At 38.1% G+C, this 26,686-nt stretch overlaps 1 pseudogene; it reads right to left on the bottom strand.

Moving 5' to 3' along the window:
- Window positions 1-1,950: 1,950 nt before the first annotated feature.
- Window positions 1,951-26,686, bottom strand: LOC110776269 (probable glycosyltransferase At5g20260; annotated as a pseudogene).

The following is a 26,686-nucleotide window of genomic DNA, read 5'->3' as shown; positions in this document are numbered from 1 at the left end:
TCTATGCTACTGTCCTAGCTTCCTTATCCGAAGACAAAGAAACAGATGAAGGGGAAGTAGGGGAGTATGGCTCAGAAGAATCACTCATATACCCAGGGCTACTATGATTTGCACTATCTCCAAGCAGTCAATCTTACTCTTGGGGGACTAGTTGTACGGGGTGCAACTCGAAGCCAGAAGAGCAGGCCTAACTCCAAGTAGTCAGCCCTACTCTTGGGGGACTAGTTGTACGGGGTGCAACTCAAAACCAGAAGAGCAGGCGTAACTCCAAGTAGTCAGCCCTACTCTTGGGGGTCTAGTTGTACGGGAATATATACAACCTACCAGACCATTTTGGTAATAGCAGGACAAGTCAACCACATGGCAAACCCTCTAACAGAGCAACCACAAAGATAATTAGCGAAAGTAACACAAATGCTTAAAAGACCACGCAGGACCATAGGTTTGCGGAGTAACGATCTGCTAGACGACAACAGAGGCATGTCGTTAAGCAAAAGGACAAATAACAAGTACATCGCCAACGTACACGCGGAAGCATCTGAATAGGCCAAAGTACTGAATAGTACGCCTATAAATACCACCCTTCCCATTCATTTGAGGACACGTTCAATATAAGTACAATTCTTAACCCTCTCTACTTTCTCTCTCTAAGAATATTAACTTATTTGCTGACTTAAGAATCGAAGGGGGTCTCCTCGGTTAAACCCCCGAGGTTAGCTTACGTTTGTTCTGCTTGACAGGATAGCATCTTCACCCAGGGCATCTCTCCAGTTCCAGACCAGGAACAACACTAGTTACATAATTCACTTTGACCCTATTTTATTTATAGTATATGAAAACAAATGTTAGCATATAATGTATTGTTGGCTTCATCTTAATATATATTTTCAAAATATTAATATTTTATAAATTTTTATAATATGTAGCTAAAAATATTGGTGATCAAAGTTGTGCATTGGCAAACGTGTTCAGTCAAAACGGTTTAATTACTCCGGGACGGATGGAGTAGTTACACTTTAAAGAACGTGTCCAAAACTTGAAAAACTTGATCATAAATTCTCACTATTACATAAGTGAAAACATTGTTGCATGAGATCTTATTAGAGTTGTCTCGATATGTTAGCGGTTAAAGATTGTTCATAAAAAGTAATTGTAACCAACATTGAGGAACAAAGGTAGTACTGCAGCGTACTACCTCTGTTTCATAAACATCTTTACGGATACTATTTGTACAAAGATTAAGACAAAAGTAGAAAAAATTGGTTGAATATAATAAAATATGGATAAAGTAAGAGAAAGTAAGTGGAAAATTGAAAAAAATATTGTAGGGTAAGAAGGTGGTAAATTTTCATGTCCAAAAATAGAATAAAAAAAAGTGTAAAGAACATTATGAAAATGACTAAAACAGAAAGTGTAAAGATCATTTTGAAACGGATGTAGTATTATACAAATGTCCATTATTTTTCATCGTTTTATTTTGTTTTTATTTGGTGTAGAGAGAGTCACAAGGTTTGACAATGATGTTAACGAGATTTGATCTCAGGTATTATGTATGTCCACCTTAAGAATTTAACCAAAAGAACATAGGGTGTGTTATCTTCCCCGGATAAATCATGATCTTATTTGAACTTATTGAAATTGATTAAATGCGATTGACCTAATAGGAACCGGTCGATAGGACCTGATTGAAACTTATGGGACCTAATCAAACCTAATTAAAAGAGAGTAAACTTGAGAGAGTAACTTGTTAAAACTAATTGTAACTTATCTTAACTTATTAGACCTGATTTTTTTTTTTTTAAGGTTAATAGAATGCATCCCTACCTCCACGAAGAAGATTTCATTCTAAACATAAATACAAATGATTTGCTTCAATTTCATTTCTGTGTATTGTGTTTCTACTAGCTATCTATATGTATGTTCATTAGATCCTTAAATGATACAATGATATTAATATGGCAATCTTATATTAAGCCTACGTAACCATACAGAATGCAACACCATGTGAATCAAATCAAATGGTTTAGAAGGTCTATTCAACGTAAAATGCCATTTCACACTCGTTACTCCTCTTACCAATTTCGCATACTCTCTAGGAGAAACCCCTTTCAACATTGTCTTAATCTCCGGTATTTTCGCCTTCGGAACATAGATCGAAAATTGATTCCAATCAAGAACATCACTGAAAGGAAACGAGTAATTATATTTGATGATCACTGGTACACGCTCTGCACGAATAGCTTCTACAATTCTCAAACTTGCCACTTCATTGTTAGGTTATGATACATATGACAATTCATAAATCATGCGGATAAACCATAAAGCCAGGAAAGCATATTATTTACACATAATCATTTAGCATAGTTTAGATGCATACTCTTTGTTGCGTGCCTTCCCTAGCTGCGCCCGAACCGAACAAGAACAAGTCTTTAGGACTCCAAGTGTCGTCCCTCCGTAGATAGTCCACAGCACGTCCGGATCCGCCTTAAGCTTGACCAACTAGGATTGCCCTTAAGGTACTTAGAATTTTCGGCACTTTATAGGCAATTGTATGACTGAATTTTTGCTCTCAAAAATCACTTTTGAATACTTGAATAATGTCTGTAAATATGTGACCCTAGGCACCTATTTATAGAGTTATGGAAAAGGATTTGGAATCCTATTAGGATACTAATTTATTTAATTATAATCCTACTAGGACTCTAATTAAATAAACTAAATCTTTTAGGATTAGATTTAATCATATGACAAATCCCGGTAGCCTTAGGATTCGAGTAACACACTTCGAGTGATACGCTAGCACCGCACGCAGGCCTTGCGGCCCACGCACAGCGCTAGCCCACTCGTCGCAGCCCCGCGCGCGCGCCAAGGCCATTGCTGGGCCTGGCCTTGCGCTGGACCGGGCGTGGCTTGGCAGCGTGTTTTTGGGCGCTTGGGCTTGCTGAGCGTAGGCCTTGCTTCGTGTTGGGCCTTCGTCTAGCAAGTCTCGTCCGATGCTAATTCGTACGACGCGCTTCCGATTAAATTTCCGATTCCGGAATTTATTTCCGATACGAACAATATTTAATATTTCCGATTCCGGAATTAATTTTCGTTTCGAACAAATATTTAATATTTCCGTTTCCGGAATTATTTTCCGATTCCGATAATATTTCCGATTCTGATAATATTTCCGTTTTCGGCAATATTTCCGATTCCGGCAATATTTCCATTTCCGATAATATTTTCCGATACGTACCATGTTTCCGTTTCCGGCAACATCTACGACTTGGATAATATTTACATTTCCGATACGATCCATATTTCCGTTTCCGGTAATATCATCGTTTCCGGAGTATTCATTTCTTGCCTGTGACGATCTCAGATCCCACTGAAACCAAGATCCGTCGATTCCGAATATCCATAGATAGAGTATTTAATGCCATTAAATACTTGATCCGTTTACGTACTATTTGTGTGACCCTACGGGTTCAGTCAAGAGTAAGCTGTGGATTAATATCATTAATTCCACTTGAACTGAAGCGGCCTCTAGCTAGGCATTCAGCTCACTTGATCTCACTGAATTATTAACTTGTTAATTAATACTGAACCGCATTTATTAGACTTAACATTGAATGCATACTTGGACCAAGGGCATTATTTCCTTCAGTCTCCCACTTGTCCTTAGGGACAAGTGTGCATTTCCTAATTCCTTTGTCGCTCGATGCTTGCTCTTGAACATAAGGTAAGAGTTGTCATCCTTATTATGTCCAGAGGTGTTCCTCGGTTTCAGAGTTCAACTGATCAAATAAACAGATAATCATAGCCTATGATTCATCCGAGCACGGCCATGCATTTCACAGTTTCTAGCTCTCCGAGTGGCCTTGTACAACTTTTAAGCATCTCATCCCGATTTATGAGAGGACAATCCCAATCTTGCGATCTTGATATTAGACTTCGTTTGATAGGTGATTACCTGAGCGTTGCCTTTATAGCGTCCTTTTACGGTGCGACGGTTGGTCAACGTCAAAGCAACCAGTTCTCAAACAAGTAATCTCAAATCACTCAGGTATTGAGGATTTAGTGTCTAATAATTTTAATGAAATTTACTTATGACAGATTTTCATCTCTTACACTAAAGTTTCATAGGTCTTGTCCGATACTAGTCTTCCCAAAGTAAGTATCTATGCAAATGATTATGACATTGCCATGTCCACATAGTTCAAGAAACAGAACTACTAGTCATCTTGCATTCTAATCGTCTAACGTTTTCTATGCGTCCAATTTTATAGAAAACTCCGACCAGGGACCATTTTCAACTTTTGACATTCAAGTTCACTTGATGGACATTTCTTAGTCACAGGACTGGTCCTGACAGTCTATCTTGAATATATCGTCAAATTGAAGGGACTCATCGTTTAATACTAAACCAAGATTAAATGGAATATGAAAATACATTTCATATATGATAAATGTTCAACCCCGTTGTTTTACAACCATGGGCCTCAAACCCATCTTTAAAACAGTTCATGGAATTCAAAGCTATGCTTGATTTCCAGTGCTACAACGTGAGTGTTGCTTCTCACTTGTTGCATAGGTTTAGTTATCATGCTTTGCCAATCTTAATATCTTTTTCATCGAATGATATTCGAGATAGGATGATAAGATCTTTTGAGTTTGTTTATTATGTGATCTAGTCTTTCTTACTTCGATAGTGGTTCTACGCATTTTGCAATGAAGAGCCATCAAGTTAGCCGACATGTGATCCACCCAAGTTCAATGAAGAACTCATTAATATAAACAACTCTATTTTATTGCTTCTTAGGCAATAAGTACTTTTACTTCAACTGTTTAGGTTGCTAGTGGTGCTTTGTTTGGATTTACTTATCCAAGCAGTTCACAGACATGTGGAAGATTTTCCAGCTGTATCTTAGAACATAGAAATTAATATTTTAATTTCCCACGCAACAACTCATGGTCTCCAATCCATGTTGCCATTTTCAAAACACGATGCTCTATAGCTCGTCCTTGCCTATGGTTAACTCCAAGGGAATCTTGCTTGATCCTTTGCCAGTGTTTTATGTGTGTAGCATCAATATTTAGCATATCTTTATTTTCTTGAATCAAGAACTATTCCTATGTACCTTTTCAAGTACCATAAGTATTCTTGATCTCAATCTAGTTGATCTTCACTTAGATCAATAGAGATTGGTATATGTTCGTCATGCCTAAAGTCATACGATACGTTTTTGGCGATCCTCATATTATATCATACATGATAAATTCTTTTGCAGAATAATTCCCAATTGAATTCTATTCATGTAACTTTAGCTTATCTAGTTTCAGTAGATACTAAATTCAGCTAAATTCTTTGACATATAATATAGGTTAAGAATCTCATTTAGACTCTTTGATGTTTAACTTAGTAAATGCTTATACATAGTTCAAACATCCTTTACTTAGATTTATTCACATGGGTCGAATATCTGCAATGGAGACTTTCGTGTTTGATTTAGTAAATGCCATTACTTAATCCAAAACAATATCATAATATCTTTGTAAATAGATCTTAATACCCAGTATGTACTAAGTTTCGCCATGGTCCATCATTGATGAATAATCTCAAATCTAAGTCATTAGCATTTGAATGTTATTTTACAATAGAGAGATATGTGTGTGATACACATAGGACCAATTAAGTTTTTATGTACTCCCACTAAACTTCTTATATATCTATAAGAATCATGTATATTTTATGAAACTAAAATGCTTATTAGCTTCACTTAAAATACAGTTCCAATTCCCAATTGCTTGCTTAAATCTGTACTTGGATTTTATAAGCTAGCTTTCCTTTTCAAGCATTTATTTGGATCCACAAATCCTATGACATACCATGTACATATTTTATTCCAACATTTGATTGAGGAGTACGTTTTGTCATCCAATTGCTATATGTACCAATATGCAATCATTGCTTGATTTATAGACTTGAGCATTACGATTATGCATGAGGTTTCAACACAATCCACGCCGTGAATTTGCTTGTAACCTTTAGCAACTAATCTAGCTTTGTGTGTGAACACAATTTCATGTTTGATGGTTTTTATCCTTAAAACAAACTTGCAACCAATAGGTGTGAAACTATTCTTGCAAATCAACAAAATTTCAATTTTGTCATCAAAACATTGAGTATGTTTTATGGCCTCTAACCATTTAAAACATTTGAGTCTATATATGGCCTCTAACCATTTTAGGGAATCTGGGTTTCGTCATAGCTTTCTTACAAGTCACAAACTCATTAATCTACATGATAATAGTTTGACTGCAAGTTGTAGGTTTCTTCACTATCTAATAGAAGAATTGCATAGTTTCAGTGACCTGAACTCCATGTTTCTTCACTATCTAATAGAAGAGTCTCATAGTTTCAGTGATTTGAACTCTATGCCTACTTGGGTATAGAACATCAAACGATAGAATATCAACAGGCACTTTGAGAGTCCTTTGAATATTCTATTCTCCTTGAAGCACTTGTAAAGTCTTCTAAGAGATGTCTATTCTTTAAAGCCACTTCTAAAGTCCTTAAAGAATAAGTTCGGTTTTTCTGAAGCACTTCGAAAAGCCTCCGGAATGTCCGTTTATGTTTGTTGTTCGCCTCGAAGACTTTCGAGGTCTATTTTCTCCCACTTGTCATTTTGGAAACGAATCTCCAAAAGGACATTATTTCGAGCAAACAAACATTATGTTCTCAAAATTCGTGGTAGAAACAATACCCTTGTGTCTCATTTGAATAAATCACAATGAAACATATATCTAGACTTGGGCCTTAGTTTGTTGAATAACAAACACTAAGCTCCCACTGAGTTTAGCAACTCTTTAGATATATATAATTGAAAAGTTATTCTGAAATTACTTTTCAATAGCTTTGACGAATTTGGTTTAGTTTGGTGGTAGTTGAGCATTTTGTTTTAGAAATTACAGGAAAAGTCTTTATGATTCATCATTAATCGAATAAAGTACTAATTGACTTCGATTATTCCAACTAAGATATATCTTATGGACCTAGATTGTGAAATTACAACACACAATCATTGATGATCATATTTGGTCTCAAGTAATCATCAACATGATCTAACCTAGATCTTTATGATTTCTTGCCAAGTGGATTTTATACTTCTGAATCTTTGAACTAGCCAAACAGATTCAACTTATATCATATTTGAGTAAATAAACCTATATTCACTCAAATCCATGTGGAATAATAAAGTCATAAAATCTTTCTTTAGCTTTGAACTCTATTGTCTAGGCGTTCTAACAATAGTTCATATCTTTTGTTACTTTCAACAAGTAAGACTAGCTTGTCTTGAATTGATCTAGAAATCAATCAACTTTCAAAAGTCCATCAAAATAGAGCTTATGAATGTTAACTTGTTGATATGGTCTAAGCAACAATGCTAAAGGTTAGTGGAACTCAAATGAAGAGATTGATTTGAACCTAGTAAAGTTCTTATTGTTAAAGAGTTGTTTGTTTTAATCAAGCATATTGACTCAACCCGTAAATGACCATTTCATTCAAATAAACAAACAAACATTTGTTTTTGTTTTTCTTGAATGTGAGTCTTTCTGTGTTTGAAGCAGAAATTTAGGTATGCTGATTATGGAACAAAATAGCCATTAAGTTCCAGTCTTTGAAAGGACTTAAAACAAACTAGATGACCCTACAACTAATGTAGCATTGCCATGCTTCATTTCCCACTTGTAGGTCATTAGTGTATCCTAGCTTCCATCGTTTGAGTTATTACCGAAGTAAGAACCTCAAGCGGTATATGATACCAAGGAAGTTTGATTGCTAGGTCACTGTTCTTTAAACATTTACTTTTAGGTAGAAACGGAATTGTAAATTCCTTTCATTTGTTCCTTGTTTTCCTATTTCTTGTACCCTTTCTTATAGTTTTAAGAATTGAATTTTCTAGTGTTGACTTTTATACTTTGTTAGACATGTCCAATGTCATTCCAACAAAGTTCTTACCATTTATGTTGAATATTCTGTTTCAACTAGATGATCTTACCAGAAGCTTCTAAAGTTCTCTAAGCATCAATCTTATTCGACTGTCTAGGGACTAGATGAAGGAAATAATGCCCTTGGTCCAAGTATGCATTCTATGTTAAGTCTAATAAATGCGGTTCAGTATTAATTAACAAGTTAATAATTCAGTGAGATCAAGTGAGCTGAATGCCTAGCTAGAGGCCGCTTCAGTTCAAGTGGAATTAATAATATTAATCCACAGCTTACTCTTGACTGAACCCGTAGGGTCACACAAATAGTACGTAAACGGATCAAGTATTTAATGGCATTAGATACTCCATCTATGGATATTCGGAATCGACGGATCTTGGTTTCAGTGGGAGCTGAGATCGTCACAGGCAAGAAATCAATACTCCGGAAACGATGATATTGCCGGAAACGGAAATATGGATCGTATCGGAAATATAAATATTATCCAAGTCGTAGATGTTGCCGGAAACGGAAACATGGTACGTATCGGAAAATATTATCGGAAATGGAAATATTGCCAGAATCGGAAATATTGCCGGAAACGGAAATATTGTCAGAATCGGAAATATTATCGGAATCGGAAAATAATTCCGGAAACGGAAATATTAAATATTTGTTCGAAACGGAAATTGATTCCGGAATCGGAAATATTAAATATTGTTCGTATCGGAAATGAATTCCGGAACCGGGAATTTAATCGGAAGCGTATCGTACGAATTAGCATCGGACGAGGCCTGCCGGACGAAGGCCCAGCACGAAGTCGGGCCATCACCCAGCAAGCCAAACGCGCGCCCAGCCAAGGCAGCGCCCAGGCCCACCGCAAGGCAGGCCCAGCGCGCGCCAAGGCCATGGCCTCGCTGCGTGGGCTGCTGCTCGCACGCACACGCATGGGCGGCCCTCGTGGCTGCCGTGTGTGTGTGAGTTTGTGTTCATGCATGATTCCTAAAACTATTAGAATTAGTATATGATTAAATTCCTATTCCTAAAAGGATAAATTAATTAATTAGAGTTCTTGTAGGATTCTAAGTTTAATTAATTCGTATCCTACTAGGATTCCAATTCCCTTTCCATAACTCTATAAATACGTGCCTAGGGTCACATATTTTCAGAGATTAATTCAAGTATTCAAAGTGAGTTTTGAGAAAAAAATTCAGTCATATTTCTTACCTAAGAGTGCCGAAAATTCTAGTACCTTAAGGGCGATTCTAGTTGGTCAATCTTAAGGCGGATCCGGACGTGCTGTGGACTATCTACGGAGGGACGACACTTGGAGTCCTAAAGACTTGTTCTTGTTCGGTTCGGGCGCAGCTAGGGAAGGCACGCAACAAAGAGTATGCATCTAAACTATGCTATATGATTATGTGTAAATAATATGTATTCCTGGCTAAATGGTTTTTCCGCATGATTTATGAATTGTCATATGTATCATAACCTAACAGTGGTATCACGAGCCCCTTATTATTTTCATAATCTAAATTGCATGAACATGGTTAAATATTACAAATTTGCAAGAATTAAAAGGGGTGATTAATTTTCGTAATTGTTAATTAATTGCAAATTGCGTTTATTTAATTATACGTACGCAATTTTTCGGCAGTTTCTTCGTTACTCATCCAAATCGAGTGATTTTTGTGTCAATTCCGCATGTAAAAGGCATTCTAAAATGTTGACAAAAATAGTATTTTTCTGCCGAACCCAGAATTCTCAAATTCGAAGCCTAACTATGACTTTTCGAAGGTTTTAGTTTTTCGAATGCAAAATTTCGTAAATTTAAGATGTTAAATTAAATATTTGCGATTCTTGTTGATAAATCTTGAATTTTTGATTGACCTACTGTATATGTTTAACAAGTTTGAATGCCTAGCCTTGTTAATTATGCAATCTAATTTGTAATTATGATTAATTTGTTGAAAATTAGAATAATTTAGAATTAATTTGATTTTCATAATTAATTATAATTTAATTAGAAACCTATGATTAAAAACCACCATAAAAATTGTAAATTTATGATAAATTTTAAATTTTTATGACCTAGACTTGAATCCATGACAATCGGAAATCAATTGAATAATAAATTTTTGATTTTTCGCCCTAAAATTATGAAATTAATATTATTTATTAATTTGTCATTAATTTTAAATATAAATTTTAAATTTTTATGCGATTCGTTCATATAACTTGCACGCACAAAGCAATGGACGCTTCGTGTTACCCTTAAGGGGTGTTGTATAGTGCGGGCAAGGGACACTACTATAATTTCCGTGTTATGGCGACGCCTTTTGAGCTGATTAGCGACGCCTAAAGGCGTCGAGAAAAAAGGCCTCGACGCCTGCCATTTGCGTCGAGGAATCTTTAGTCGAGATATCGCGACGCCTTTAGGCGTCGGTAAAGGGGACGCTGTCCGTTGTCCAGGTCATGAATAAGGCGTCCAGAATTGCTACGCCTTACAACGTCTTCTGTGTAGTTCAGCGTCGATAATGGCGACGCCTTTATGTGTCAGAACAGCTCGACGGGATTTGCTGTCCATGTTTAATTTATAGGCCCTTTATAGCGTCGAAAATTATTACCTTATATTTAAGCCAAGATCCCTACGTAAAAAGGTGTCGAGAAATAGACAACTCTAATACTAAAAAAACGCTGCTATAACAAGCCAGCTTCAGCAGCTTTCATAGCAGCAATAGGGAATATTTTCACGTTAACTTGTTATATTTCAAAAAATATGAATAAAAAAAATATCAGTTACATGGGTATGCTTACATCAAAACTCCCTCAAATATAAAACCTAATACTTTGCAAAAAATTATCTAACAAAGAATACAATCAATGGATAACAACAGGGCGTCAAATCAATATAGAATCCCAACTCTGTCTCCTCTCTAGCAACCTCAGCTTTATGCATGTAAGTTATGCATTTCGGTTCGTACAAGCTTTTCATACGTGTTCGGCACCAGAGAGGGTGAATGATAATTTTCAGCAAGCAGAGGATTTGGCTTGGTGCTTAAAACACGATTCTCAGATCTAGCAGAAATCCTACTCGTATCACCTTGAAGACGATGTCTGCAATTGTCTTATCTTTTCAGCTGATTTGAATTTCTGCAGAGTAAACAGTGGGGCTGATTGGCCGATGATCCTCTTTTCTCTTATAAAAGAATCTTCATGGCTATCTTTCACATTTCTCTGCAAATATCCAAATATTGACAAAAATAGTATTTTTCTGCCGAACCCAGAATTCTCAAATTCGAAGCCTAACTATGACTTTTCGAAGGTTTTAGTTTTTCGAATGCAAAATTTCGTAAATTTAAGATGTTAAATTAAATATTTGCGATTCTTGTTGATAAATCTTGAATTTTTGATTGACCTACTGTATATGTTTAACAAGTTTGAATGCCTAGCCTTGTTAATTATGCAATCTAATTTGTAATTATGATTAATTTGTTGAAAATTAGAATAATTTAGAATTAATTTGATTTTCATAATTAATTATAATTTAATTAGAAACCTATGATTAAAAACCACCATAAAAATTGTAAATTTATGATAAATTTTAAATTTTTATGACCTAGACTTGAATCCATGACAATCGGAAATCAATTGAATAATAAATTTTTGATTTTTCGCCCTAAAATTATGAAATTAATATTATTTATTAATTTGTCATTAATTTTAAATATAAATTTTAAATTTTTTTGCGATTCGTTCATATAACTTGCACGCACAAAGCAATGGACGCTTCGTGTTACCCTTAAGGGGTGTTGTATAGTGCGGGCAAGGGAGCTCGTCGCCCGTGCGGCACGAATGCAATGAGCAAGGGCATGGTGCACGAGCACAAGGCAGCAGCCCTGCCTTGTGTCGTGGGCCACGAGCTATGAACAAATGGGCATGGGCGAAAGGCAAGCCAAGGCAGTCGCGTGTGGGCAGCAAGCGAGCTGCGCCACGACGTGCACTGCCTCGCGCAAGCGCGCGCAGCGAGCGCAAGCTCGCGTGCCACGAGCGCTGCGCCCAGCGATTGATCGCGCGCAATTGCTCGCGCGCACAGCGAGCGATGGCTCGCGCGCACAGCGAGCGATGGCTCACGCGCACAGCGAGAAATGGCTCGCGCGCACAGCGAGCGATGGCTCGCGCGCAGCGAGCGCTGACGAGCGCGCACAGCGAGCGATGGCTCGCGTGCGTCGAGCGCTGGCGCGCGCGCAGCGAGCACCACAGCGTGCGATGGCTTGCGATGGAAGATGCAGCAGCTATGCGACGAGCGCATGGGCTGCGCGCACATGGCCAGCGATGGCTGTGTGCGTGCGGCCCATGGGCGTGCAATGCGTAGGGTGTTTGCGTTGCGATTAGATCGTTTTGAATGTTTAATTTGAAATTTTTCAGTTTACGTAATTTTAATTAATTTTAAAATTAATAATTTAAATTATTTTCTTGGATTTTAATTTTGAATATTGTAATTATAATAAATTTTATTTATTCTAATTATTTTACTAAAATTAAAATCATGAATTAATTTAAATACGACTGAAATTAAATTAAACTTTTTGGATTCAATTATAAATTTATATGAGCTTTAAATTTTAATTAAATTTGTATGTTTCCGGTTAGACTTGAAATACATTTTAATGTTTAAAATTAGTAAAGCATATGAATTTATTGGTTTAAGTGGGAGCCCTTTTAGTCATAAAACTCTTGATTAGGTCTACAAATCCTTAAGGTTAAAACAACTTGATTAGAATTAATAAGGACTGAATAATTGGTAGATTATTGGTGCCCTTGATTAATTGCTGCAAATGTTTACGTGATGCATAATGTGTTTTACTTACCAGCTATGTGGGCCATTCATGATAATGAATGGGTGAATGGTATATATTGTATATGTACTGTTTTGCAGGTTATGAAGTGACTAGTATGGCCCAAATAGGATAGAAAATATGGTCTGCGTACCATTAATTTGAATGTAATTGGTCTAAAGTACCAAAGTTATTTTTCAATTCAAATATGGTCTGCGTACCATCAAATAGTTGTAATTAGTTATAGCTTATCCTATTTGAAGAAAATGGTGCCTCCCACGGAGATTTTCATGACGGACTTTGAAGTCAAAGCTTCAAGATGAAGTCGGGCCATACTAGATCACATTTATCTTATGCATGTTTTAAGTTATTTATTGCTTTTAAATATGTCTTAAAATGCATGAGATCAAAAGCTTGATTATGTTGCATGATTAAGGATTTTAGTTCACTTAAAATCTAACCAACATAGTAAGAGCCTTAAGTTCCAAACTTAAAAATTGAGTTAAAAGGTGCCATGCCAAAATATACACTTGCTTGGATATCCTTTACATCAATCTAGTAATAGTTTTCGCTCAGCGAGGTGTTACTTATTGGTCCTAAAGGGGCAAGGTACACAAATAATTGTGAGTACATGTTAGTTTTGGTGAAACTCAACGATATAATTAAGGAGTCCTTTTATGTCGTGGCAAAATCGATAGGTTTACCTAATAAGTTCTTAGACGTACCTATCAACCAAGAATAGTTTCTACACTATTAGCAAAAGGCTTTTGCTTACCTAAGATGTTTTAGGATTAAGTCGACAAACTGTGCTTAGTTCTTCAATGATTTTAGGATCTTGGAATCATTTTATTCACACCTGCCGGAACACATAACTTGAATAAAATGCTTAATAAACATTGAATTATGCATGTATGCTAGATTTTAAGTTTATTAAGAGAAACTGTGAATGGTTATTTATTTGTTTATTCTTTTCAATTGTAGTTTTTAATATGGCAAACAACAATTCATTCAATATTCGATCAATTCTCGAAAAGGAGAAGTTGAACGGGAAAAACTTCCTTGACTGGCAAAGGAACTTGCAAATAGTTCTTATGCAGGAAGAAAAGGAGTATGTCCTAGATGAGGCGATGCCCGAAGCCGCAGGCGACGGGGTCACTCAGGCAGCCCTCAATCGTTGGATTGATGCCAACAAGGATGTGAAATGTCTAATGCTCGCCACCATGAGTGCGGATCTGCAGAAAACGTTCATCAACTCAGATGCTTTCACAATCATCAGTGAGTTGAAGAACATGTTCCAAGATCTGGCTCGAGTCGAAAGATTCGAGACTCATAGGCAAATTCTTGAGACCAAGCTTAAGAAAGGCAAGCCCGTAAGTCCACATGTTCTCAAAATGATTGGACTCATTGAGAATATGAGTCGGCTGGATCAGCAATTTTCTCAGGAAATGGCTATAGACACCATCCTCCATTCTCTTCATAGCGGGTATGATCAGTTCAAACTGAACTACAGTATGAATAGTCTGGACAAAACGCTCACTGAGCTTCACGGTATGCTGAAGACCGCTGAAAAGACGCTCAAAAGTGATAAGCAGGATGTGCTTATGGTGCGTGGGGGCAAGTTCAAGAAATCTGGAAAGAAGAGGAATGCTAAGAAAGGTGGCAACAAGGCCAGCCCAACTAAGCAAACTGGCGCCAAATCTGTAAAGAGGAAGGTCAGTCAACCCACTTCTGAATCCGAATGCTTCTACTGCAAGAAGAAGGGGCATTGGAAGAGAGATTGCTTGAAGCTAAAGGAAGATCAGAAGAACGGAACAGTCGTTCCATCTTCAGGTATTTTCGTTATAGACTGTATACTTGCTAATTCAACTTCTTGGGTATTAGATACAGGTTGTGGCTCACACTTATGTTCCAATCCACAGGGACTAAGAAGAAGTAGAAAGTTAAGCAAGGGTGAAGTCGACCTACGAGTGGGAAATGGAGCACGGATTGCTGCATTAGCTGTAGGAACTTACTATTTGTCGTTGCCCTCCGGGCTAGTTTTGGAACTGGAAGATTGTTTCCATGTTCCAAGTCTTACTAAAAACATCATTTCAGTTTCTTGCTTAGATGCTAAGGGATTTTCCTTTTTAATAAAAGACAATAGTTGTTCGTTTTATTTTAAAGAGATGTTTTATGGATCTGCTAGATTAGTCAATGGACTTTATTTATTAGATCACGACAAACAAGTATATAACATAAATACCAAAAAGGCCAAAAAGGATGATTCAGATCTCACCTATCTGTGGCATTGTCGATTAGGCCATATAAACTTGAAACGCTTAGAAAGACTTCAAAAGGAAGGAATTCTAGAACCATTTGACTTAGAGGATTATGGTAAATGCGAATCATGTTTACTTGGCAAAATGACAAAGCAACCTTTCTCTAAAGTTGGAGAAAGAGCAAATGAACTATTGGGTTTAATCCATACAGATGTATGTGGACCAATGAGTACAAATGCTAGAGGTGGTTTCAGCTACTTTATCACTTTCACTGATGACTTCAGTAGGTATGGTTATGTCTACCTAATGAAGCATAAGTCTGAATCCTTTGACAAATTCAAGGAATTTTAGAGTGAATTAGAGAATCAATTAGGCAAGAAGATTAAGGCACTGCGGTCTGATAATGGCGGTGAATATCTGAGCTATGAATTTGATGACCATCTGAAAGAATGTGGAATTCTATCAGAATTGACTCCTCCTGGTGAAGGAAATAATGCCCTTGGTCCAAGTATGCATTCTATGTTAAGTCTAATAAATGCGGTTCAGTATTAATTAACAAGTTAATAATTCAGTGAGATCAAGTGAGCTGAATGCCTAGCTAGAGGCCGCTTCAGTTCAAGTGGAATTAATGATATTAATCCACAGCTTACTCTTGACTGAACCCGTAGGGTCACACAAATAGTACGTAAACGGATCAAGTATCTAATGGCATTAGATACTCTATCTATGGATATTCGGAATCGACGGATCTTGGTTTCAGTGGGAGCTGAGATCGTCACAGGCAAGAAATGAATACTCCGGAAACGATGATATTGCCGGAAACGGAAATATGGATCGTATCGGAAATATAAATATTATCCAAGTCGTAGATGTTGCCGGAAACGGAAACATGGTACGTATCGGAAAATATTATCGGAATCGGAAAATAATTCCGGAAACGGAAATATTAAATATTTGTTCGAAACGGAAATTAATTCCGGAATCGGAAATGTTAAATATTGTTCGTATCGGAAATGAATTCCGGAATCGGAAATTTAATCGGAAGCGTATCGTACGAATAAGCATCGGACGAGGCCTGCCGGACGAGGGCCCAGCACGAAGCCAGGCCATCGCCCAGCAGGCCAAGCGCGCCACACGAACAGCCAAGGCCACGCCAGGCCCAGCAGGCCGTGGCAGCGCGCACAGCGCGCGCAGCGCGTGCAGGTGCTTGCGTGGGCTTGTAGCTCGCGTAGGCCTCGCTGCGTGGGCTGCTGCTCGCACGCACGCGCATGGGCGGCCCATCGTGGCTGCCGTGTGTGTGTGCGTAAGTGTTTGTGTTCATGCACGATTCCTAAAACGTGCAGAGTTCGGTTAATGATTAAATTCCTAATTCTATTTGATAAATTAATTAATTAGAGTTCTTGTAGGATTCTAAGTTTAATTAATTCGTATCCTAATAGGATTCCAATTCTCTTTCCATACCCCTATAAATATGTGGCCTGGGGTCACAATTTATAACGAGTTTCAAGTATTCAAAGTGAGTTTTTGAGAGAAAAATTCAGTCACACATCTTGCTCAAAAGTGCCGAAAATTCTAGTACCTTAAGGGCGATTCTAGTTGGTCAATCTTAAGGCGGATCCGGACGTGCTGTGGACTATCTACGGAGGGACGACACTTGGAGTCCTAAAGACTTGTTCTTGCTCGGTTCGGGCGCAGCTAGGGAGGGCACGCAACAAAGAGTATGCATCTAAATTATGCTATATGATTATGTGTAAATAATATGTAATCCTGGGTTAATGGTTGTTTCCGCATGATTTATGTAATATCATATGTATCATAACCTAACACCTGGAACACCACAATGGAACGGTGTGTCGGAACGGAGGAACAGAACCTTGCTAGACATGGTCAGGTCAATGATGGGTCAGGCCGAACTTCCATTAGAATTTTGGGGACATGCACTAAATACAGCTGCACTCACTATAAATAGAGCTCCGTCTAAAGCTGTCGAAAAGACTCCATACGAATTATGGTTTGGAAAGCCTCCAAATGTGTCTTTTCTTAAGATTTGGGGATGTGAAGTATACGTCAAACGATTAATTTCAGACAAACTTCATCCAAAATCTGACAAATGTATCCTTGTGGGCTATCCAAAGGAAACAAAGGGGTATTACTTCTACAATACATCTGAGAACAAGGTGTTTGTTGCTCGAGATGGTGTCTTTTTGGAGAAAGATCACATTTCCAAAATGACAAGTGGGAGAAAAGTAGACCTCGAAGAAATTCGAGTCGAACAACAAACTCTAGAGAATGCTCAAGATGACATTCAGGATGAAACTCAGAGATCTTTAGAAGAATCTGGTGAGAATCATGGTCAATCTAGAAATGTTACCCCGCGTAGATCGCAAAGATATAGATCTCAACCGGAAAGGTACTTAGGTATTTTGAAGAACGAGAGCTATGACGTTCTATTACTTGAAAGTGATGAACCTGCGAGTTACAAACAAGCTATGACGAGCCCTAGCTCCAAGCAATGGCAAGAAGCCATGCAATCTGAATTGGACTCCATGTCTGAAAACCAAGTATCGGATTTGGTCGATTTGCCAGATGGCTACCAAGCCATTGGAAGCAAATGGGTTTTCAAACTGAAAAAGGACAAGGATGGGAAACTTGAAGTTTTCAAAGCTAGATTGGTTGCAAAAGGTTACAGGCAAGTCCACGGTGTGGACTACGATGAAACCTTTTCACCAGTTGCAATGCTAAAGTCTATTCGGATAATGTTAGCAATCGCTGCATATTACGATTACGAAATATGGCAGATGGATGTCAAAACTGCTTTCTTAAACGGCGTTTTAACAGAAACTGTGTTTATGACACAGCCTGAAGGTTTTGAGGATCCAAAGAATGCTAAAAAGGTATGCAAGCTAAAGAAATCAATCTACGGATTGAAGCAGGCATCCAGGAGCTGGAACATACGTTTTGATGAAGCAGTCAAGGACTTTGGTTTCATCAAGAACGCAGACGAATCTTGTGTATACAAGAAGGTCAGTGGGAGCAAAATTGCTTTCCTAGTATTATATGTCGACGACATATTACTTATCGGAAATGACATTCCTATGTTGAACTCTGTCAAGATTTGGCTTGGGAAATGTTTTTCGATGAAGGATCTAGGAGAAGCACAGTACATATTGGGCATCAAGATTTACAGAGATAGATCTAAAAGGATGATTGGACTTAGTCAAAGCACTTATATCAATAAGGTGCTTGATAGGTTCAAGATGGCGGACTCCAAACGAGGCTACCTACCCATGTCTCATGGAATGACTCTAAGCAAGACTCAGTGCCCAAAAACACTTGATGAGCGTAGACGAATGAATGGGATTCCATATGCATCATTGATTGGTTCAATAATGTATGCTATGATATGTACACGCCCGGATGTTGCGTACGCACTCAGTGCTACGAGCAGATACCAGTCAGACCCAGGAGAGGCGCATTGGACTGCTGCCAAGAACATTCTGAAGTACCTGAAAAGGCACAAAGATGACTTCCTGGTCTATGGTGGAGATGATGAATTAATTGTTAAAGGCTATACGGACGCAAGTTTCCAAACCGACAAAGATGATTTCAGATCACAGTCTGGGTTTGTCTTCTGCCTCAACGGAGGAGCAGTAAGCTGGAAAAGTGCTAAGCAAAGCACCATTGCGGATTCTACAACTGAAGCGGAGTACATTGCTGCACATGAAGCAGCAAAGGAAGCTATATGGCTAAGGAAGTTCATAGGTGAACTTGGTGTAGTCCCCTCCATTAAAGGACCAATAGCCCTGTATTGTGACAATAACGGAGCTATTGCACAGGCAAAAGAGCCTAGACACCACCAGAGAGTCAAGCATGTACTTCGTAGATTTCACCTTCTACGAGAGTTCGTTGAAAGAAAAGAAGTCGAGATAAGCAAAATTGGAACTGATGACAACATATCAGATCCATTGACTAAACCTCTGCCGCAGGCGAAGCACAACTCGCACACTGCAGCTATGGGAATCAAGCATATTGGAGAATGGCTTTGATGTCTCTGTTTAATGTTTTAAAGTTTTAGAGTTTAAATCTTTGTAAAACATTATTGGTTAATCATTCACAATAAATGAAAAGAATTCATTTTTCCATTTAATTTGTGGTTTATTAAATGATGAGTCCCTTCAAATTGACGATATATTCAAGATAGACTGTCAGGACCAGTCCTGTGACTAAGAAATGTCTATCAAGTGAACTTGAATGTCAAAGGTTGAAAATGGTCCCTAGTCGGAGTTTTATATAAAATTGGACGCATAGAAAACGTTACACGATTAGAATGCAAGATGACTAGTAGTTCTGTTTCTTGAACTATGTGGACATGGCAATGTCATAATCATTTGCATAGATACTTACTTTGGGAAGACTAGTATCGGACAAGACCTATGAAACTTTACTGTAAGAGATGAAAATCTGTCATAAGTAAATTTCATTAAATTATTAGACACTAAATCCTCAATACCTGAGTGATTTGAGATTACTTGTTTGAGAACTGGTTGCTTTGACGTTGACCAACCGTCGCACCGTAAAAGGAGGCTATAAAGGCAACGCTCAGGTAATCACCTATCAAACGAAGTCTAATCTCAAGATCGCAAGATTGGGATTGTCCTCCCATAAATCGGGATGAGATGCTTAAAAGTTGTACAAGGCCACTCGGAGAGCTAGAAACTGTGAAATGCATGGCCGTGCTCGGATGAATCATAGGCTATGATTATCTGTTTATTTGATCAGTTGAACTCTGAAACCGAGGAACACCTCTGGACATAATAAGGATGACGACTCTTACCTTATGTTCAAGAGCAAGCATCGAGCGACAAAGGAATTAGGAAATGCACACTTGTCCCTAAGGACAAGTGGGAGACTGAAGGAAATAATGCCCTTGGTCCAAGTATGCATTCTATGTTAAGTCTAATAAATGCGGTTCAGTATTAATTAACAAGTTAATAATTCAGTGAGATCAAGTGAGCTGAATGCCTAGCTAGAGGCCGCTTCAGTTCAAGTGGAATTAATAATATTAATCCACAGCTTACTCTTGACTGAACCCGTAGGGTCACACAAATAGTACGTAAACGGATCAAGTATTTAATGGCATTAGATACTCCATCTATGGATATTCGGAATCGACGGATCTTGGTTTCAGTGGGAGCTGAGATCGTCACAGGCAAGAAATGAATACTCCGGAAACGATGATATTGCCGGAAACGGAAATATGGATCGTATCGGAAATATAAATATTATCCAAGTCGTAGATGTTGCCGGAAACGGAAACATGGTACGTATCGGAAAATATTATCGGAAATGGAAATATTGCCAGAATCGGAAATATTGCCGGAAACGGAAATATTGTCAGAATCGGAAATATTATCGGAATCGGAAAATAATTCCGGAAACGGAAATATTAAATATTTGTTCGAAACGGAAATTGATTCCGGAATCGGAAATATTAAATATTGTTCGTATCGGAAATGAATTCCGGAACCGGGAATTTAATCGGAAGCGTATCGTACGAATTAGCATCGGACGAGGCCTGCCGGACGAAGGCCCAGCACGAAGTCGGGCCATCGCCCAGCAAGCCAAACGCGCGCCCAGCCAAGGCAGCGCCCAGGCCCACCGCAAGGCAGGCCCAGCGCGCGCCAAGGCCATGGCCTCGCTGCGTGGGCTGCTGCTCGCACGCACACGCATGGGCGGCCCTCGTGGCTGTCGTGTGTGTGTGAGTTTGTGTTCATGCATGATTCCTAAAACTATTAGAATTAGTATATGATTAAATTCCTATTTCTAAAAGGATAAATTAATTAATTAGAGTTCTTGTAGGATTCTAAGTTTAATTAATTCGTATCCTACTAGGATTCCAATTCCCTTTCCATAACTCTATAAATACGTGCCTAGGGTCACATATTTTCAGAGATTAATTCAAGTATTCAAAGTGAGTTTTGAGAAAAAAAATTCAGTCATATTTCTTATCTAAGAGTGCCGAAAATTCTAGTACCTTAAGGGCGATTCTAGTTGGTCAATCTCAAGGCGGATCCGGACGTGCTGTGGACTATCTACGGAGGGACGACACTTGGAGTCCTAAAGACTTGTTCTTGTTCGGTTCGGGCGCAGCTAGGGAAGGCACGCAACAAAGAGTATGCATCTAAACTATGCTATATGATTATGTGTAAATAATATGTATTCCTGGCTAAATGGTTTTTCCGCATGATTTATGAATTGTCATATGTATCATAACCTAACACTAGACTCATTCGAGAATTAAATGGACAAAGATATTAGGTTGTTAACCATTAGTAAAGCTGAGCGTTTAAACTCAATGCTTTATGATTTCAAAACTACATTGTATTTTGAATTCACAAGCACCAATCGGTTTGCCATTCGACTTTGATATTCGAAAACAACCATAAAAGTCGCTAAAGAAACGTACATTGCTCATTTTCTCTCATTTCCGTGAATCGTTCTTGGATTCACTACCAATCGAGGAAATTTACTGTTACCTTTCTAAAAGGATTTATTGCAGTGCAAGATATTTGATTATAAACAATAATTAAAACATACATTGAAGCATGCAAAGTCTAAACATTTATCATGAATAATAACTTGAAAATGAAAACAATCATGCAATTTAAACAAGTCATTAGCATTTTATTCGAATTATGTGTTCCGGCAGGTGCGAATAAAATGATTCCAAGACCCTAAAACCATTGAAGAATTAAGCACAGTTTGTCGACTCAATTCTAAAACATTTTAGGTAAGCAAAAGCCTTTTGCTAATAGTCTAGAAACTACTCTTGGTTGATAGGTACGTCTAAGAACTTATTAGGTAAACCTATCGATTTTGCCACGACATAAAAGGACTCCTTACTTATATCGTTGAGTTTCACCAAAACTAACATGTACTCACAATTATTTGTGTACCTTGCCCCTTTAGGACCAATAAGTAACACCTCGCTGAGCGAAAACTATTACTAGATTGATGTAAAGGATATCCAAGCAAGTGTATATTTTGGCATGGCACCTTTTAACTCAATTTTTAAGTTTGGAACTTAAGGCTCTTACTATGTTGGTTAGATTTTAAGTGAACTAAAATCCTTAATCATGCAACATAATCAAGCTTTTGATCTCATGCATTTTAAGACATATTTAAAAGCAATAAATAACTTAAAACATGCATAAGATAAATGTGATCTAGTATGGCCCGACTTCATCTTGAAGATTTAACTTCAAAGTCCGTCTTGAAAATCTCCGTGGGAGGCACCATTTTCTTCAAATAGAATAAGCTATAATTAAAACTAATTACAACTATTTGATGGTACGCAGACCATTTTTGAATTGAAAAACAACTTGGTATTTTAGACCAATTACATTCAAATTAATGGTACGCAGACCATATTTTCTATCCTATTTGGGCCATACTAGTCACTTCATAACCTGCAAAACAGTACATATTCAATATATACCATTCACCCGTTCATTATCATGAATGGCCCACATAGCTGGTTAGTAAAACACATTATGCATCACATAAACATTTGCAGCAATTAATCAAGGGCACCAATAATCTACAAATTATTCAGTCCTTATTAATTCTAATCCAGTTGTTTTAACCTTAAGCATTTGTAGACCTAATCAAGAGTTTATGACTAAAAAGGGCTCCCACTTAAACCAATAAATTCATATGCTTTACTAATTTTAAACATAAAAATGTATTTCTAGTCTAACCGGAAACATACAAATTTAATTAAAATTTAAAGCTCATATAAATTTATAATTGAATCCAAAAAGTTTAATTTAATTTCAGTCGTATTTAAATTAATTCATGATATTAATTTTAGTAAAATAATTAGAATAAATAAAATTTATTATAATTACAATATTCAAAATTAAAATCCAAGAAAATAATGTAAATTAATAATTTTAAAATTAATTAAAATTACGTAAACTGAAAATTTCAAATTAAAATTTCAAAACGATCTAATCGCAACGCAACAATCCCATGCATCGCACGCCCATGGGCCACACGCACACAGCCATCGCTGGCCATGTGCGCGCAGCCCATGCGCTGCGTCGCATCGCTGCTGCTCACCATCGCAAGGCATCACGCGAGCTGGTGCTCGCTGCGCGCGCCAGCGCTCGATGCACGCGAGGCATCGCTCGCTGCGCTCGCTTGCCAGCGCTCGATCCATGCGAGCCATCGCTTGCTGCGCGCCTGCCTTTCCCGCATGCGAGCTTGCGCTCATCGCACGAGGCAGCAGTATGCGAGCTGGCGCTCGCTGCGCGCGAGGCATCGACGCTGTGCGTAGCGCTCGTGGCACGCGAGCTTGCGCTCGCTGCGCGCGAGGCTCCGCATGCTTGCGCGAGGCAGTGCGCGTTGTGGCGCAGCACGCTTGCTGCCCACACGCGACTGCTCGTGCCTTGCTCTCGCCCTCGCCTATTCGCCCATTGCACACAGCCCACGACACAAGGCAGGGCTGCTTCCTTGTGCTCGTGCACCATGGCCTTGCTCATTGCATTCGTACCGCATGGGCGACGAGCTCCCTTGCTCGTCGTCACATGCCCGCACTATACAACACCCCTTAAGGGTAACACGTAGCGTCCATTGCTTTGTGCAATCGAATAAAAATTTTAAATTTATATTCAAAATTAATGACAAATTAATAAATAATATTAATTTCATAGTTTTAGGGCGAAAAATCGAAAATTTATTATTTAATTGATTTCCGACATGGATTCAAGTCTAGGTCATAAAAATTTAAAATTTAACATAAATTTACAATTTTTATGGTGGTTTTTAATCATAGGTATCTAACTAAATTATAACTAATTATGAAAATCAAATTAATTCTAAATTATTCCAATTTTCAACAAATTAATCATAATTACAAATTAGATTGCATAATTAACAAGGCTAGGCATTCAAACTTGTTAAACATATACAGTACGTCAATAAAAAATTCAAGATTTATCAACAAGAATCGCAAATATTTAATTTAACATCTTAAATTTACGAAATTTTGCATTCGAAAAACTAAAACCTCCGAAAAGTCATAGTTAGGCTTCGAATTTGAGAATTCTGGGTTCGGCCGAAAAAAAAAAAAATTGTCAAAATTTTAGAATGCCTTTTACATGCGGAATTGACACAAAAATCACTCGATTTGGATGAGTAACGAAGAAACTGCCGAAAAACTGCATACGTATAATTAAATAAACGCAATTTGCAATTAATTAACAATTACGAAAATTAATCACCCCTTTTAATTCTTGCAAATTTGTAATATTTAACCATGTTCATGCAATTTAGATTATGAAAATAATAAGAGGCTTCTGATACCACTGTTAGGTTATGATACATATGACAATTCATAAATCATGCGGAAAAACCATAAAGCTAGGAAAGCATATTATTTACACATAATCATTTAGCATAGTTTAGATGCATACTCTCTGTTGCGTGCCTTCCCTAGCTGCGCCCGAACCGAACAAGAACAAGTCTTTAGGACTCCAAGTGTCGTCCCTCCGTAGATAGTCCACAGCACGTCCGGATCCGCCTTAAGCTTGACCAACTAGGATCGCCCTTAAGGTACTTAGAATTTTCGGCACTTTATAGGCAATTGTATGACTGAATTTTTGCTCTCAAAAATCACTTTTGAATACTTGAATAATGTCTGTAAATATGTGACCCTAGGAACCTATTTATAGAGTTATGGAAAAGGATTTGGAATCCTATTAGGATACTAATTTATTTAATTATAATCCTACTAGGACTCTAATTAAATAAACTAAATCTTTTAGGATTAGATTTAATCATATGACAAATCCCGGTAGCCTTAGGATTCGAGTAACACACTTCGAGTGATAAGCTAGCACCGCACGCAGGCCTTGCGGCCCACGCACAGCGCTAGCCCACTCGTCGCAGCCCCGCGCGCGCGCCAAGGCCATTGTTGGGCCTGGCCTTGCGCTGGACCGGGCGTGGCTTGGCAGCGTGTTTTTGGGCGCTTGGGCTTGCTGAGCGTAGGCCTGGCTTCGTGCTGGGCCTTCGTCTAGCAAGTCTCGTCCGATGCTAATTCGTACGACGCGCTTCCGATTAAATTTCCGATTCCGGAATTTATTTCCGATACGAACAATATTTAATATTTCCGATTCCGGAATTAATTTCCGTTTCGAACAAATATTTAATATTTCCGTTTCCGGAATTATTTTCCGATTCCGATAATATTTCCGATTCTGACAATATTTCCGTTTCCGGCAATATTTCCGATTCCGGCAATGTTTCCATTTCCGATAATATTTTCCGATACGTACCATGTTTCCGTTTCCGGCAACATCTACGACTTGGATAATATTTACATTTCCGATAAGATCCATATTTCCGTTTCCGGTAATATCATCGTTTTCGGAGTATTCATTTCTTGCCTGTGACGATCTCAGCTCCCACTGAAACCAAGATCCGTCGATTCCGAATATCCATAGATAGAGTATTTAATGCCATTAAATACTTGATCCGTTTACGTACTATTTGTGTGACCCTACGGGTTCAGTCAAGAGTAAGCTGTGGATTAATATCATTAATTCCACTTGAACTGAAGCGGCCTCTAGCTAGGCATTCAGCTCACTTGATCTCACTGAATTATTAACTTGTTAATTAATACTGAACCGCATTTATTAGACTTAACATTGAATGCATACTTGGACCAAGGGCATTATTTCCTTCATTCATAACCACTAGGGCACAGGCAAAACTTGCTTTGCCCTAACATTTGGAAGTAGTTTGATTCTTTGGTAGATGTTCGTAGAGTTGGATTTCACGGTCCTTGTCCCATTGCGCGAATAAGGACTTCTAACGTGTTTGTGGTTACCACCAGCGAAAAATGCAAGGATTCAACGCTTGTTCACAAACCCAACTCTGGTTGGTTTAAGTCCTTACCCGGGACATTAATTTCCGGGATGGGAACATCTCTCATGGGTTGAAATCCCTCAGACATATTGGCGTTACAAAGTGCTCTTATAAGATTCTTCAACAATTCCGGGTTGGCGAATGAGATCTCTGGTGCCTAAAATATACAAACATATATATCAACAATTGCTTTAGAAAATATGTAAGTGGGGCGCGCACTATGATAAATACTTTTTTCCGTTTTTTTATTTTTTATTTTTCACGTATGGATGTAAGCCGCTGAACGATTAAATTACGTACACGTTCCACGTCTAGAGTATGTACATACTTACCCAATCGAGGCACGAGAGCATGAAATGATCAGTCCATGACTTCTATTCCAATAAGGATACTTATGAGTTACCACATTGACATAGTCCAACGACCCCTTGCTGATAGGACCACAGTCGTAGTCGAGGGGCTTGTAAAACGATAGCCTCATGTTTACGATGCTGAAGGGGAGAAAGAAGACGTGCGCCTCATCGTGGTGGCGAGCCATGAACTTGTTGATTGAGCTAGTTCCATCCTCCATTTCTTGGATGAAATGGCCTCCTATGCCATAGAAGTAGCTCATTGGTCCTTGGTGCACCTAAGGGTCTTTCCCCTTCTTTGTAGGTCCATATCTTGAACCGTTTTACCATTTCTCT

The sequence above is a fragment of the Spinacia oleracea genome, chromosome 3 (assembly GCF_020520425.1).
Source record: "Spinacia oleracea cultivar Varoflay chromosome 3, BTI_SOV_V1, whole genome shotgun sequence".
Lineage (NCBI taxonomy): Eukaryota > Viridiplantae > Streptophyta > Magnoliopsida > Caryophyllales > Amaranthaceae > Spinacia > Spinacia oleracea.
This window is presented reverse-complemented; position numbering and strand designations above follow the sequence as displayed.